Source organism: Alnus glutinosa, chromosome 6 (genome assembly GCF_958979055.1).
Source record: "Alnus glutinosa chromosome 6, dhAlnGlut1.1, whole genome shotgun sequence".
In the NCBI taxonomy this organism is placed as follows: Eukaryota; Viridiplantae; Streptophyta; class Magnoliopsida; order Fagales; family Betulaceae; genus Alnus; species Alnus glutinosa.
In genome coordinates this window covers 12,096,810-12,113,601 of record NC_084891.1, presented here as the reverse complement: position 1 = coordinate 12,113,601, position 16,792 = coordinate 12,096,810, and the positions used below count along the sequence as shown (strand labels likewise).

Here is a 16,792-nt window from a genome sequence, read left to right as displayed (position 1 = left end):
ATTTTGTTTCTGTTTTACATCATTTTGCGATTTGTCTGACTTCTTTTAGTTTATTTTAGTTTAATTAAAATTTTTGTGTAGTTTTATGCTTCATATTACTGTCTATTAGTTTTTGATTTGTGCAAAAAAAAAAAAAAAGAATTTCTGTTCTGTTTTTGTTTTTTTTCCTGGTCCTGCAAAGTTTCAAAGATTCGATCGATCGACCAAGGATTCGATCGATCGACTAGAACATTCAATCGATCGACTTCAACATACGAGGCAGCTCTTGGATAAGTTCAGTAGCAGAAATTTTTACCAAAACATTTTTTGGTCCAATCTTGTAAGTTTTAATTTTTGCCCTTGTTGCTACATTTGTGTCATTATATGCATTTGTGTTAGTCTTTATTTCTCTTAATTTGTTTGTGCTATTTTTCTTTTAATCATAATTTTTTTTTTTTTTTTTGCTAGTGTGGTTCTACTTAGCTATCTAAGAGCAATGACAAGGTGAATTCTGGCAAGGAAAGGTCTTGGGATTTAAGTGTGTCCAGTGTGACCCCCCTCACCTACCTGGGAACTAACCTAGATTGTACCTTGGAGAATTTTGTCCCCCATTTGCAATTTCTTCTCTTTATTTATTTCGTTTGTCTTTTTGGTTAAATAATTGTTTGTACGTTGGTATATGCTTGGTAGAAGATCTTTGAATCTAGACTTGACACCTTTAGATCCCGAGAGTGAAAAAACTCTTAGGAGAAGGCTTAGAAATTCTGTCGAGATGGGAGATAACATGCATGCGGGTGAGAATGAGAGGAATCGGAGAGAAAACGTTGATCATACTAGGACACTTAGGGATTTGTTTACACCCGTTGCAACAAATTCTCCTTCATGTATAGTGTTACCCCCAACCAATGCCACTCACTTTGACCTTAAGCCCCATGTCATCCAACTCCTACCCGTATTCCATGGCTTAGACTTCGAAAATCCTTATAACCATGTGAAGAAATTCAAAGACATCTGTGCCACCTTCAAATTTCAAAATTTTTCTGAAGAGTCTGTGCATCTTAGGCTATTTCCTTTCTCACTCCATGATAGAGCCAACTCAGCCAAGGCATGGTTGGATTCAAACATGCCTGGTTCCATCACTTCTTGGGAGAACTTGCTAAACAAGTTCTATAATAAATTCTTCCCTATGTCCAAAGTCAATGAGTGTAGGAAGGAAATAAGCTCATTTACTCAAGAAGAAGATGAGAAATTTTCTGAGAGTTGGGAGAGATTTCAAGATATGTTGATTAAGTGCCCTCCACATGGATATGAGAAGTGGAGACTCGTGCAATTTTTCTATCAAGGATTAACTCAATCCAACCATAGCATGATCGAGTCGATGAACGGAGGCGCATTTCTGAGTTTGACAGGAGAGGAGGCGTATAGGACCTTAGATCAGTTATCCGACAATTCCCAACAGTGGGATTTTTCAAGCTGTCGAGATAAAGCTGCTCCCATTCAGAAGAAGGGAGGCATCTATGAGGTGAAAGAAGATGTTGAGTTAAAGATGAAGATAGATGCCCTCACAAAGAAGGTCGAAGCTCTTGTCGTGAGCAAATCCATCAATGCTGCAAACCCATTCCATGTTGATTGTTGTTCCATCTTTGCTAGTCCAATGCACTTAGCACAGACTTGCCCATCCTTGCCAGCTTTTGTCGAGTCACCAATGGAGCAAGTGAACGCTTTCAATGACTATAGGAAGTAAGCCAATGGACCATTTTTTGAGACCTACAATCCAGGGTGGCGAAACCACTCTAATTTCTCATGGAAGCAGAACCAACCTATGACTCAAGGGGGAGTTCCTCACCAATCTCACACTCAATACCCCCTTGGATTTCATCAGCCGGTTCACCAGCAAAGTCGTCCTACCCAGCCAGCACCATCATACCAAGCCCCTACTCAAGCCCTTGCCTCTTCTTCACAATCCACTCTGGAAGACACTCTCAAGGCCTTCATACAGCTTACAGGGCAATCTATCAATGATGTGAAGAATGCTACCATGGTGAACACTCAAGATATTGCCAAGATGGAGACCCAGATTGGGCAAATTGCTAGTCACTTGGGGGAGAGAGAGAAGGGAAAGCTCCCTAGTCAGCCTGTGCCGAATCCAAAGTTGCAGTTCTATGAGGGAAGTTTATCAAATGCAGTGCATGGGCAGGAGCATGTGCAAGCCGTTGTCACACTTAGGTCAGGGAGACAAGTGGATAACCAACTGGTTCTTCCTGAAGAGAACCCTACTGCACAAGAAGGACAAGGAAGCGGGAGCATAGAGGAGAAAGATGCAGAGCCATCTACCGCCACTCCCACTATTGAGATTCCTCCTAGGTCTTTTATACCTAAGGCGCCTTACCCTGACAGACTTCTCGCGCCCAAGAAAGGAGGAAAGTTCGAGGACATTCTGGAGGTGTTCAAACAAGTGCAGATCAACATCCCGTTCTTGGATGCCATCCAGCAAGTGCCGTCTTACGCTAAGTTCTTGAAGGACTTGATCACCGTCAAGCGGAAAACCAATGTCCCAAAAAAAGTTTGTTTGACCGAGCAAGTCAACTCAATCCTCCAATGTAGGCTGCCTATCAAGTACAAGGACCCTGGATGTCCTATTATCTCTTGCACGATAGGAGTCAGCCACATTGATAAGGCTCTGCTTGACCTTGGAGCCAGTGTCAATCTCCTCCCCTATTCAGTTTACTTGCAATTAGGGTTAGGAGAATTGAAGCCTACCTCTATGACACTGCAGTTGGCTGACCGGTCAGTTAAGATACCACGGGGAATAGTGGAGGATGTTTTGATTAAGGTGGACAAGTTTTATTTCCCCGTGGATTTTATAGTGCTAGATACTGAGCCGGTGCAGAACGTTGGAGTTCAGATACCGGTAATCCTAGGTCGACCATTCTTAGCTACGGCTAACGCCCTGATCAACTGCAGGACAGGGGTAATGAAGATCTCCTTCTGCAATATGACAGTGGAGCTGAACATCTTTGACATCAGCAAGAAGCTGAGGGAATGCGATGAGATAGGAAGTGCCTGCTTGATTGAGGAGATCATAGATGAAGTTATTGAAGAATCAAGCACTGAAGACCCCCTGGAGGCATGCTTTGCTCAGTTCGGAGAGGATCTGGACTTGGATGTATTACTTGAGCAAGCCAATGCCATTTTGGAGTTTGCTCCTCTGGAGAGCAATGAGAAAGAGGAGGTAGCAGTACCTGAGCCTCCAAACAAGGAACTTAAGCCCCTACCAAACAATCTCAAGTATAAGTTCCTAGGTCCAAGAGAGACTTTTCCTGTGATCATAGCTTCCGATTTACTTGCTGCTCAGGAGGAGAAGTTGTTAGATGTCTTGAGAGAGCACAAGGAAGCTATAGGCTGGACCATTGAAGACATTAAGGGAATCAGACCTTCGGTGGTGATGCACAAGATACATCTGGAGGAAGGCACCAAACCATCAAGGGAGCCGCAGAGAAGGCTCAACCCGACCATGCAGGAAGTTGTCAGAGGAGAAGTAATCAAGTTATTGGATGCAGGAATCATCTACCCAATCTCTGACAGCAAATGGGTGAGCCCTATACATGTTGTGCCCAAGCGAGCTGGAGTAACGGTCGTGCAGAACAAGGAAGGCAAGTTGGTATCAACTCGAGTATAGTCTGGATGGAGAGTCTGCATCGACTACCGCAAGCTAAACACCGCCACCAGGAAAGATCACTTTCCTCTTCCGTTCATTGATCAAATGGTGGAGCGGTTGGCCGGGCACGAGTATTACTGCTTTTTGGATGGTTATTCTGGAAATAACCAGGTTCCTGTGGACCCTGAAGACCAAGAGAAGACGACCTTCACTTGTCCGTTCGGGACGTTCGCCTACCGACGCATGCCCTTTGGGCTATGCAATGCACCCGCTACTTTTCAGCGGTGCATGATCAACATTTTTTCTGACATGGTGGAGCGTTTCTTGGAGGTATTTATGGACGACTTCTCAGTCTTCGGTTCATCTTTTGAGGAGTGTTTGCATCACCTCACGTTAGTCTTAGTGAGGTGCAAAGAGAAAAACCTGGTGCTCAATTGGGAGAAGTCCCATTTTATGGTACATCAAGGAATTGTGCTCGGGCACGTCATCTCTCGTCGGCGGATCGAGGTAGACAAGGTGAAGGTAGATTTGATATCCAACCTCCCCCCCCACGACCAGTGAAAGAGGTTTGCTCTTTTCTGGGCCATGCAGGATTCTATCGGTGATTCATCCAGGACTTCAGCAAAATTGCCCGGCCCTTGTGCAAGTTGTTGGTTAAGGAGGCCCCATTTATTTTTGACGAGGACTGCAAGAAGGCATTTGGGGCCTTGAAGAAGATTTTGACGTCCACACCTATCATTCGGCCCCCCAGTTGGGGCACACCTTTTGAGATCATGTGTGACGCGTCAGACTACGCAGTTGGAGCTGTTTTGCGGCAGCGCATTGATAAGCTCCCCCATGTCATCTATTACGCGAGTCGGACTCTGAGCGACGCCCAGCTGAATTATTCGACCACTGAGAAGGAGCTGCTGGCGGTTGTTTTTGCTTTGGATAAGTTTCGATCCTACTTGTTGGGATCGAAAGTCATCATCTACTCGGATCATGCGGCATTAAAGTATCTTTTCTCCAAAAAGGATGCTAAGTCTCGCCTCATTCGGTGGATTTTGCTTTTACAAGAGTTCGACATTGAGATTTGGGACAAGAAGGGTTTCGAAAATGTGGTGGCCGATCATTTCTCAAGGATTACTGTGGATTTCACGAAGAAGCCATCCCCATCTTTGAGACCTTCCCCGATGAGCAGTTGATGCATATTTCTCATGCTCACTCACCATGGCTTGCTGACATAGTAAACTATCTTGTCACCGGTCAAATGCCTTTGCATTGCGGGCGGCAAGATAAGTCCAAATTCATGTCCATGGTGAAGAATTTTTTTTGGGACGATCCTTACCTGTTTAAGTATTGTCCCGATCAGATCATTAGGAGATGCATACCTGAGCTTGACCAATCCAGTGTCATCTCCTTTTGTCATGATCATGCCTGTGGAGGCCACTTTAGTGCAAAGAAGACCGCTGCAAAGATTTTGCAGTGCGGATTTTACTGACCGACCATCTTTCAAGACGCTCACACTTATTGTGTCTCATGCGAGCGCTGTTAGAAGCTAGGGAATATTTCATGCCAAAATATGATGCCCTTCAACCCCATCCTTATTGTCGAGATCTTTGATGTGTGGGGCATCGATTTCATGGGACCTTTCCCACTCTCCTTCGGCTATTTGTACATTCTGGTTGCAGTGGACTACGTGTCCAAATGGGTGGAGGCGGTTGCCTGCAAGACCAATGACCACAGAGTTGTGGTTCAGTTTTTAAAAGATATTATATTTGCTCGTTTTGGTACTCCTCGAGCAATTATTAGTGATGCTAGAAAGCATTTCTGCAACCGGGTCTTCGAGCAGCTGATGAAGAAGTATTTCATCACACACAAGGTTGCCACTCCTTATCACCCTCAGACGAGCGGTCAAGTGGAGGTTTCAAACAGAGAGATCAAGAGAATTTTGGAGAAGACGGTGAACCCGTCAAGGAAAGATTGGTCTCTTCGTTTGAACGATGCATTATGGGCATACCGGACAGCCTTCAAGACCCCGATTGGCATGCCACCTTACCGTATTGTATACGGAAAAGCATGTCATCTGCCAGTGGAGTTGAAGCACAGAGCCTACTGGGCCATTAAGCAGCTGAATTTCGATCTCACAAAGGCTGGCTCACTGAGGAAGCTTCAACTCAATGAATTGGAAGAGCTAAGGAACGATGCTTATGATTGTGCTAGGATGTACAAAGCACGGATGAAGAAGGTTCACGACCAGAACATATTGAGACGATCTTTTGAACCCGGTTAGAAAGTCCTTCTTTACAATTCACGTCTGCATTTGTTTCTAGGGAAGCTCCGATCTCGATGGACAGGCCCTTTCATTGTACGTTTTGTGTTTTCTTATGGGGCCATTGAGATTGAGGATCCAAAGAATGGCAGCACATTCAAGGTGAACGGGCAACGACTGAAGCCATTTTTGGAGTTACAGAGCCCGGATATTGAGACAACCTTTTTGGAGGATCCGAGTTACTCGGAATGATTGTCGTCAGGATGGAAAGTCTGGCTGAAGACTGAAAACTTAGCGCTTGTGGGAGGCAACCCTCATTATTTTTCCTTATCATTTGATCTTATTTCTTGTTATTTTAGTTGTGATTTTCAGGACAATGTCTGCCGTTCAAGTTTGGGGGGAATGTTCTCTTGCAGTGTGCCCAGCTTGCATCACCCACTTCGGTATTGTATCTCTCGCCACATTGGGGACAATGTGTCATTTTAGTTTGGGGGTGGGATAGACATCTCTGTTTGTTATCATTTATTGTTTTTGTTGATATTTTGTGTTTATTCACCAAAAAAAAAGAAAAAAAGAAAAACTTTTATTATTAGTTGAGTATGGTTACATTTTACTATGGTTTGCATATCATTGGTTTGTCTAACATGTTGAATTTTGCATGTCATTAAAATCTGAAATCTTTTGACTCATATGTTGGATTATAGAGACTTGACATGTTTAAATCATTTATCACAAGCACGGTAGCATAGGATCTGTGAGGCATGAAATTTGAGTTGAAAATGTGTGTCTTGAGACTTGTAGGATGACTTGTTGATGAAACCTTGGCTTATTATAAAAAAAAAAAGAAAAAAAAAACCCTTAGAGTAATATCACCAATTTGAGTTCTCATTGAGTAACTGGGTCCCTTGCCTCACTAAGAATTGGGTGTTCTCGTAAAAAGATGAGAATTTCAGGATTGGTTTTTTGTTTGGCTAGTTTGACTTCGTAGCCTTTTGACTTGAGTAAGTAAGCCCCTAGGGATGTTTTACATCTAGTGCCCTAAAACCACCTGGTTTGGGAGTCACTGGCCCAACACTTGTTACATAGGTCAATTAGAAAGCTTAAGGGAGTCAAGCATTGCACAGCCGACACAAAAATAATGAATAAAAGAAATTGCACATTTAAGCCTTGGTTATATTCATCTGATGGAACTCCTGTGAGTTTTTGGATACACATGCTTTGAGAAAAATTGAAACCTCATGATTCTATGTTATTAACACCTTACACTTTTGAACATGTGTTGTCTCAATTTTTCAAGTATGAGTCGATTGATTTTTGATAACATAATGATGTGATATTCATTTTGTTAAACATGCTCATGATGTGTGACCCAGGTGTTTTAATGCGGATTTTTGCTCAATTGATAATACATCATTTCAATGTTTGTGGGTATCATTTCTGGCAAACCCTCACGAGACTTCACTCATCCACTAGGGAGTCCTAGGGGTTTAAAAGGCTTGTTGCATATGCTAAATGCAATCGTTTCTCCCACGAAAGAGGATTTATGTTTCATGCTTTGATTTTGTTTTGCTAAGGGACTAGCAAAATGTATGTTTGGGGGTATTTGATGAGTACCAAATATTGTATATTTGGACCCTTGATTTACATTAGTTAGACCTTTAGCCTTGCTATTTTCTGATGTTTTTGTTACTTTTTGTGTTTTTTTATTTTATAGGTCAATAAGAGAGGAATGGCAAAATTTCATGTGGAAATACTTGGAAATTCGGAAGTCCTGAAAAGTCGATCGATCGAACTTAAAAGTCGATCGATCAAAATTTTGCCCGAAGTCGATCGATCGAAATTTCCTAGAATTTACTTTTTGCAGAAGCGCGCCAGAGCACCCAATCAGGAGCTTCTCCATGACAAAAAGCAGTTCTCCCTTTGATTTTCGCAGCAGAACACACTGGTTTCGTGACATTGGTTGTCTCTAGCAAGAGAGGAACCCTAGAGGGGGTTAGAGGAGTCATTTTACATGGGTTTCTAACCCTAATTTCCTTCTATAAAGCCATAGCCATGCCTCCTTGTTGAGGGAGTTCAGAGAGCAGTAGATAGGTTTAATTTCGTGCATTTTGTAGTTTATTTCAGTAGCTCTTTTCTTCAGACATTTGTCTTTGTAAAGCTTTTTTCAATTTTCATGTTTGTTCTTCAAGTTTTTGTGGTGTTCTTAGTCATGGGAGGCTAGAACTCTCAACTAAGGTTGATGATGAAACCTCTCCATTGATGACACTCACACTCTTGTAGTCCTACTTGCACATTTAATGCTATATCATTATGTTATTCAAGTTCCATTCATTTAAATGCTTTATATTTTGCAATAAATGTGGTTAGTGGTAGAAATAGGACATTTAATGTGTTTCAGCCGATGAATACATTGTTTTATCGGTTTGAAAGATGATATCCATTGTGATTTATTCTTTGAATGGATACAATGGATGATTTGATTTCAAATAGGTACTCTTTGTGATTTATCTTTAAGTTGGATTCATTTAATGGTTCTAAGGTTGATGGTTAAGAGACTTGAATAACACCCTAAGCTTAATGTTCTTTGGATGTTCAAGTGGAAACCAAGAGTGTGAGTTTTTGGAGATGGTTTGGTGAATTCCTTAGCCTTAGTCCCTTTTTACATATTTCATTTCTTCCTATTTACTTAGCATTTTTGGTGCATGTTTAACCCTCAAACTCTTGGAACTAGGTTAGAATGAGGTTGATTAAGCAAGACACTGATTTTTGACCATTTCCCTGTGGATTCGACCTCGCACTTGCACACACTATATTGCAAACGATTCGTGCGCTTGTGAGTACTTTAAAATTTGCACACCACCCATTATGGTAGGAGACCTGGTTGGGAGGCGTTTGTGTTAGGCTACACGTTAGAGTGCTAGGTACGACCACTACATCAGGAGTTTTTGAGTGCTACTACTTTGTAACTAGCTTTGTCTTTTGAATAGTGGATATCCTGGGTTTGGCTGCCCCGGAGTGGTTTTTCTATTAATTGAGTTTCCATTTCGTCAACAAAATATTTGTCTCCTTTAATTTCGCTTAATATTTTGTTGCACACTATTCACACACACTTGTTAAAATTAGAAGTCCAATAATTTTCACAGTCTAAGGCTTTGACCCCTAAGGGGTCTGAACAGAAGAAGAAGGGCACCCGGGAAGAAGACCCTACCGAGTCTAAAAAGTTCAAGAAATCTTTTAAAGGTTACACTTGGACTCCTCTTAATGCCACCCTCTCCGAGGTTCTCTTGGAAGTGAAGAAGGATCCCACCTACCAAAAGCCGAGGCCACTAACCAAGCTGCCGCTGCCTTAGCTAGCCGATCAGTATTATGCATTGCACGATTTTTATGGCCATTACACTGATGGATGTATATCACTGAGGCTCTTGATTGAGAAATTCATCGAGAATGGGAAGCTTGTCCGATTCCTCACCACTCAAAGGGGAAACCAGTAGGATCAAGCCCGACCCTTGCAACCCAGAAGGAATCAAGACCGAGAGCCTAGACACAGAGAGAGAAGTCGTGAAAGGACTCGGGATAGAATCAGGGAGCCTACTCCCCCAGGAGAAGACCGGGAAAGACGTGAAGGAAGTAGAAGTCGAGCCAGACATGGAGGTCATGACAACCTTCCCATAATCCACACCATATCGGGTGGATTCGGTGGAGGGGGAGAATCTAGATCGACTAGAATGGCCTATGAAAGGCAGTTGAAGGACTTAGAGGTTTACTCAGTTTAGAAACCTTTCAAGTCACGAAGATGCGAAACCCAAGTAGTAGGTTTCTCCGATGACGACTATGCAGGGGTATCACTTTCCCACACTGATGCATTGGTGGTTACTTTGGCGATTGCTAACCACGAGATACATCGGGTCTTGATATAGGAAGTTCGGCGGATATCTTGTATCAGTCTGCCTTCGATCACATGAGGATTCTTCTGGATAAAGTTGTCCCTGCTAGATACCACCTGGTGGGTTTTGCAGGTGAAAATGTATTTCCAGTAGGTTCTATCGAACTCCCAGTCACTACAAGAACATATTCGAGGTAGTGGGTCATAATGGTGAAATTCCTTCTGGTGGACCAACCTTCGGCTTACAACTTCATATTCGGTAGAAAGGCATTAAACAAGCTCAAGGCTATAATATCAACACCCCATTTAAGTATGAAGTTCCCAACCGGTCAAAGAGTCGGGATTGTTAAAGGAGATCAGCAAGAATCTGGGTGTTGCTACAACATGACATTGAAGAAGACTCTTCACGATGAGACCAGTCTTGGGGAGAAAACTAGAGAAGACGGGAAATAGCAACCATAGTTGGGGGAGCCAGTTGAAGACCTAGAGGAATATGAGGTCGGAGATCTGAAAAAGAAAATACAAGTGGGCTCGCAACTCCCCTAGCCATCAAAGAAAAATTAGTGGCATTCCTTTGGTGCAACAACGATGTGTTTGCTTGGAGCCACGAAGACATGCTAGTGATTAAACCCTCGGTAATAACCCACAAACTAAACATAGATCTGAGCTACAGACCGGAAAAACAAAGCCATAGCTGAAGAAGTAGAGAAGTTGCTTTAGGCCGGATTCATCAGGGAAGTAGACTATCCCGAGTGGCTAGCCAACGTGGTGTTAGTGAAGAAAGCCAACGGTAAATGGAGGATGTGTGTAGACTTCACTGACTTGAACAAGGCTTGCTCGAAGGACAATTTTCTGCTGCCTCGTATAGATCTTCTAGTAGACTCGACCTCCGGGCATGAGCTTCTCAGTTTTATGGATGCCTTCTCGGGATACAACTAGATACATATGGATGTAGCCGACCGGGAAAAAACTTCCTTCATCACCGATCGGGGATTGTATTGCTACAATATGATGCCGTTTGGTTTGAAGAATGCTAGAGCCACTTATCAACGGTTAGTAAATAAAATGTTTCAAGATCAAATTGGCAGAAATGTTGAAGTTTATGTCGACGATATGCTGGTGAAAAGCATACGGTGAACTGACCACGTGGTAGATCTGCGGGAGACTTTTTGGACACTGAGGTAGTACAAAATGAAGTTGAATCCAGACAAATGTGCCTTTGGAGTCTCTTCTGGGAAGTTCTTGGGATTTATGGTGTCGCAGAGAGGCGTCGAGGCCAACCCCGAGAAGGTCAAAGCAGTGCTAGAGATGCAACCGCCCAAAACCATCAAGCAACTGCAACAATTGACCATGAGAATAGCCGCTCTGAATCGATTCATCTCCTGGTCTACTGATAAGAGTTTGCCCTTTTTCAATATCTTGAGAAAGGCATTCACTTGGAGCGAAGAATGTGAAGAAGCCTTCAACAAACTGAAAGAATACCTGATGAACCCACCATTACTAAGCCGACCAATCGAAGGGGAAATACTCTATCTCTACTTGGCTGTATCCCCCTCGATAGTCAGCTCGACATTAGTTAGGGAAGACATAGGGGTTTAGAAACTGGTCTACTTCACCAGCAAAGCGCTTCATGGAGCAGAGGAAAGGTATCCCCGGATTGAGAAGTTAGTCTTTGCCCTATTTGTCTCGGCTCAGAGATTAAGGCCATACTTCCAAGCTCATGCTATCAGGGTGCTAACTGAGTACCCCATGAAGAAAATATTATAGAAACCAGACCTTTCGGGGAAGGCTCGTAAATTTGGCAATTGAGCTTGGATAGTTCGACATTGAGTTTCATCCCCGTACAACAATCAAAGGTCAAGCTCTAGCTGACTTTCTTTAGAATTATACAACACTCCTGAGAGTGAGGAACTCCCCAAAGAATCGACTTGAGTGGTCCATGTAGATGGTTCCTCGACCAACAAGAGAAGCAATGCCGGAACCACTCTCACTAGCCCAGAAGGCAAAGAGTTTCAGTATACTGTTAAGATGGATTTCATAACCATAAACAATGAAGTAGAATATGAAGCCGTCCTAGCCGGACTAGCCATAGCTCGGATAATGGGGGTTACAAATGTGGAAGTCCGGAGTGACTCTCAAGTGGTGGTAGGACAAATCTAGGGACAATACGAAGCTCAAGGGACTAAGATGTTCAAGTATCTTGACTGGGTACGCCAACTTCAATCTTGTTTATATAGGGTAGCTTTAACAAACAAACCCCGAGAAGATAATGTCCGAGCCAATGCATTGTCCCACCTGGGATCGGGTACCGAGCAAGACATTGAAGCTTTGGCACAGGAAGTCATTATCTTGGCCAAACCCTCAATTGCTCTGCAAAATATGATGCAAGTGGATGATGCTCCCACTGATCCCGAATGGGCCACGAATATCATTCAATATTTGAGAAACAGATCCTACCCGAAGACAAAGCTTAGTCTCAGAAAGTGAAGCTCCAGTAAGCTCAGTATACCATGATAGGTGGAATATTATACAAAAGGGGATATACCGAGCCCCTTCTAAAATGTATCCCAAAATCTGAAGCTAAGTATGTGATGCAAGAGATACATGAAGGGGTGCGCGGAAATCATTCAGGGCAATGCGAGCTGGTTACTATTGGCCTTCAATGAGTAAAGACTCGGCCAAGCTGGTCAAGTATTGTGATAAATGTCAAAGGTTTGCCCGGGTCCTGAAAAATCCCTCGAAAGGTTGATTCCCATCTCTTCTCCGTGGCCATTTGCAGAGTGGGGCGTTGATCTCATCGGACCAATGCCCTCGGGAAAAGGAAGTAGGAAGTTCCTCATGCGGCTATTGACTACTTCACCAAATGGGCCGAAGCAGAAGCACTTGTAACCATCACTACCAGAAGTGTGAAAAACTTTCTTATGGAGGTCAATCATATACCGGTTCGGGATACCCCAGGTATTCTTCACAGACAATGGAGCGCAGTTCCACCGTAGACCATTCCAAAAATGTTGTGTTGAGCTTCACATTCGGAATTACTATTTAACTCCAATCCACCCTCCAGCTTATTGGCAAGTCAAAGCAACGAACAAAACCCTACTTTCAACATTGAAGAAAAAGCTCAACCGGAAGAAAGGGGCTTGGGTAGAATTTATCCCGAAAGTACTATGGTCATACTGAACAAGTGTCCGAACCCTGACCGGGGAACCCCTTTCTCCGTAACTTATGGGACCGAGGCAGTTATACCATCCGAGGTAGGTTCCCTAAGTTTCAGGGCATCTTACTATAATCCAGGACTCAACGATAAGGGAATCAACTTGCATCTGGACCTCTTGCCAGAAAAAGAGACAAAACACAAATCACATGGATGGCATATCAAAATCGAATAGCTCACTACTTCATCCAAACAGTGAACCCTTAGAAGTTCAAGTTGGAGATTAGGTTCTGAGAAAGGTCAGCCTCATGACCAAAGACCCAGCCGAAGGAAAGCTTGGGCCCAAATGGGAAGGCCCTTACCAGGTGGTCAAGTGTCACGCAATAGGAGCTTATCATTTGATATCAACTGATGGCAAGCCATTACCTAGAGCATGGAATGCCGAGAATCTGAAAAAATATATTACATGTGATTTATGTAGTTCTTTGATTATCACCAATAAAAGAAATTTATTCATCAAATTGCTCGCTATGATCCCATCAATCCCGGGACAACCTACCAGCCACCCTACTTGGACATTACTTACACAAATTGTCGTTTGTTCAAGTTATAGGGGGCTAGCTTGGAGAAAATTAATCCTTCTTCCCTCTCGAATATAACTTACACAAACCATCATTTATACAAGTTATAGGGGGTAGCTTGGAAAAAATCGATCATTCTTCCCTCTCGGACATAACTTACACAAACCGTCGTTTGTTCAAGTTATAGGGGGTAGCTTGGAAAAAATCGATTCTTCTTCCTTCTCGGACATAATTTATACAAACCGTCGTTTGTACAAGTTATAGGGGTAGCTCAGAAAAATCGATCCTTCTTCCCTCTCGGACATAACTTATACAAACCGTCGTTTGTTCAAGTTATAAGGGGTAGCTCGAAAAAAAATCGATCCTTCTTCCCTCTCAGACATAACTTACACAAACCGTCGTTTGTACAAGTTAAAGGGGGTAGCTCAGAAAAAATCGATCCTTCTACCTTCTTGGACATAACTTACACAAACCGTCGTTTGTTAAAGTTTTTGGGGGTAGCTCGGAAAAAAAAAATGATCTTTCTTCCCTCTTGAACATAACTTATACAAACCGTTGTTTGTTCAAGTTATAGGGGGATAGCTCGGAAAAAATCATTGTGGTTATGATTCACCCGGTTCAAAACTCACTCAAAAATAACTTAGATGAATTTTATTCTCTAACTTATTGGGAGGTAGCTCGGTAACCATCACAACTCACAAACACTATCAGAGTCAAAACTTAGCAAATTTTGAAAGAATTCGATTCAAAAGCCTCTCAGATTCTATTAAAGAGAAGTATTCATTACTAGTCGCCCCCCCCCCCCCCCCCCCAAAAAAAAATGAATTACAACATTCAGAAAGAAATTGAAGCCGAGCCTTCTCCTTCAGCCTTAAAAACTTCGATGATGGGCTCGGAGGTTGATGGCTTGGCAATATTCATCTGGCAAGGATTGGGAGCGTCCAAACCCCATTTCGGAACATCAGGAAAGAATTTTCCCCAAATCAACAAGGTCGGATTGAGCTTCATCTTGTATCCCAACCAAAAAAGATCCTATGGTTGTCGGATCAAAATCATAAATTTTAGGATTGAGAACTAACGTTCGATAGTTCTTAAAACCCCAGTTAAAACCTCTGCCCCAACCGTAGTCCTGGAGCCATGGCACACAGCTGAGCTGCTTTAGAAGACGTTTTGACTTGTTCTTATAGTGATTGTACTTCCGTCGAAGTCTTTCATACCAGCCTTTAGCTTTCTTTTGTAGCTTAGTCGCGGCCTTCTTCTTAGTGATCACCGATAACTTCTTGGCCTCAACCTTCTCTTGGGCAGATTTGCCAACAGTGAGATCCATTCTTAGTTGAGATACTTGGGCCCGGTAAGAATCGAGCTCTGCTTCCAAACGATCTAGGAGATTGCTTTCTTCGGTTAACTGCATCATCGTATCGACATATCAAGCATTGCTCTCTCAGGCTTTGCAACGAAACCACTCTTGCAACAATTTCTCTTCGTCAAGAGACTTTTCCCGGTCCGTAAGAGCTTGATCCTTAAGTTTCAGTTAATCTCGGAGCCGTGCAACCTCGCTCTCTAGGCCTGTAATCTGAACCTGCATCTTGGTCGCCCAACTCCAATCAACAATCTCCTAATTTTGGATTCTGAGCAAACCTTGCAGCCGTGCCACCCACCTTCAAGGCCAGTGACTCGGCCCTGCATCTCGGCAACTCGAGGAGGAGGATTTGATCCCATATACCTCTGAAAATTGCACCAAAGTGCAGTCATTCTTACCATATGATGTGTGTTTTAATGAGTACTCGCAAGCGCACGAATCGTTTGCAATATAGTGTGTGCAAGTGCGAGGCCGAATCCACAGGGAAATGGTCAAATGTTGGTGTCTTGTTTAATCAACCTCATTTTAACCTAGTTCCAAAGGTTTGAGGATTGATTCAAGAGCAAAAGACTAAATAAAAGAGATGGATTGAAATATGCAAATTAAAAGGAACTAAGGCTAAGGAATCTACCAAACCAAATCCAACAACTCACACTCTTGGTTTCCACTTGAACACCCAAAGAACATTAAGCTTTGGATGTCATTCAAGTGTCTTAACAACAAACTCTAGAACCATTAAATGAATCCAACTCAAAGATAAATCAGAAAGAGTACCTATTTGAAATCAAATCATCCAATGTATCCATTCAATGAACAAATCACAATGGATATCATCCTTCAAATCGATAAAACAATGTATCCATCGGTTGAAACACATTAAATGTCCTATATCTACTAACAACCACATTCATTGCAAAAGATAAAGCATTTAAATGAATGGAACTTGAACAACAAATATGATATATCATCAAATGTGCAAGTAGTACAACAAGAGTGTGAGTGTCATCAATGGAAAGGTTTCATCCTCAACCTTAGTTGAGGTTACTAGCCTTCGATGACTAAGAACACCACAAGAAAATGAAGAACAAACATGGAAATAAAAGAAAAGTTTTACAAAGAGAAAGTGTCTAAGAACAAAAACTACTGAAATACACTTATGAAATGAATGAAATTAAACCTAGCTACTGTTCTCTGAACTCTCTAACAATGAGGCATGGCTATGGCTTTTATAGAAGGAAATTAGGGCTAGAAACCCTTGTAAAATGACTCCTCTAGCCCCCTCTAGGGTTCCTCTCTTGCTAGACACAACCAAGAACACGAAACCAGCGTGTTCTGCTGCGAAAATCAGAGGGAGAACTGCTCCTGATTAGGTGTTCTGGCGCGCTTTTGCAAAAGTAAGTTCTGGGAAATTTCGATTGATCGATTAATATTCGATCGATCGACTTTGGGCAAAACTCGATCGATCGAATTTAAGTTCGATCGATCGAGTTCTTCAGAACTTCTGAATTTTCCAAGCAATTCCACATGAATTTTGCCATTCCTCACTTATTGACCTACAAAACATAAAAACACAAAAACTAACCAAAGCATCAGAAAATAACAAGGCTAAAGGTCTAACTAATGTAAATCAAGGGGTCCAAATACACAATATTTGGCACTCATCAAATACCCCCAAACTTACATTTTGCTAGTCCCTTAGCAAAAACAAAATGGAAAACAAAATCAAAGCATGAAACATAAATCCTCTTTCGTGGGAGAAACGATTGCATTTAGCATATGCAACATGCCTTTTAAACCCCTAGGACTCCCTAGTGGATGAGTGAAGTCTCGTGAGGGTTTGCCAGAAATGATACCCATAAACATTGAAGCACTGAATTATCAATTGAGCAAAAATCATCATTCAAACACATGGTTCACACATCATGA

At 42.4% G+C, this 16,792-nt stretch overlaps 1 pseudogene; it reads left to right on the top strand.

Moving 5' to 3' along the window:
- The first annotated feature begins 1,742 nt into the window (after positions 1-1,742).
- The window catches only part of LOC133871526 (uncharacterized), an 83,334-nt pseudogene continuing 68,284 nt past the window's right edge, over positions 1,743-16,792 (top strand).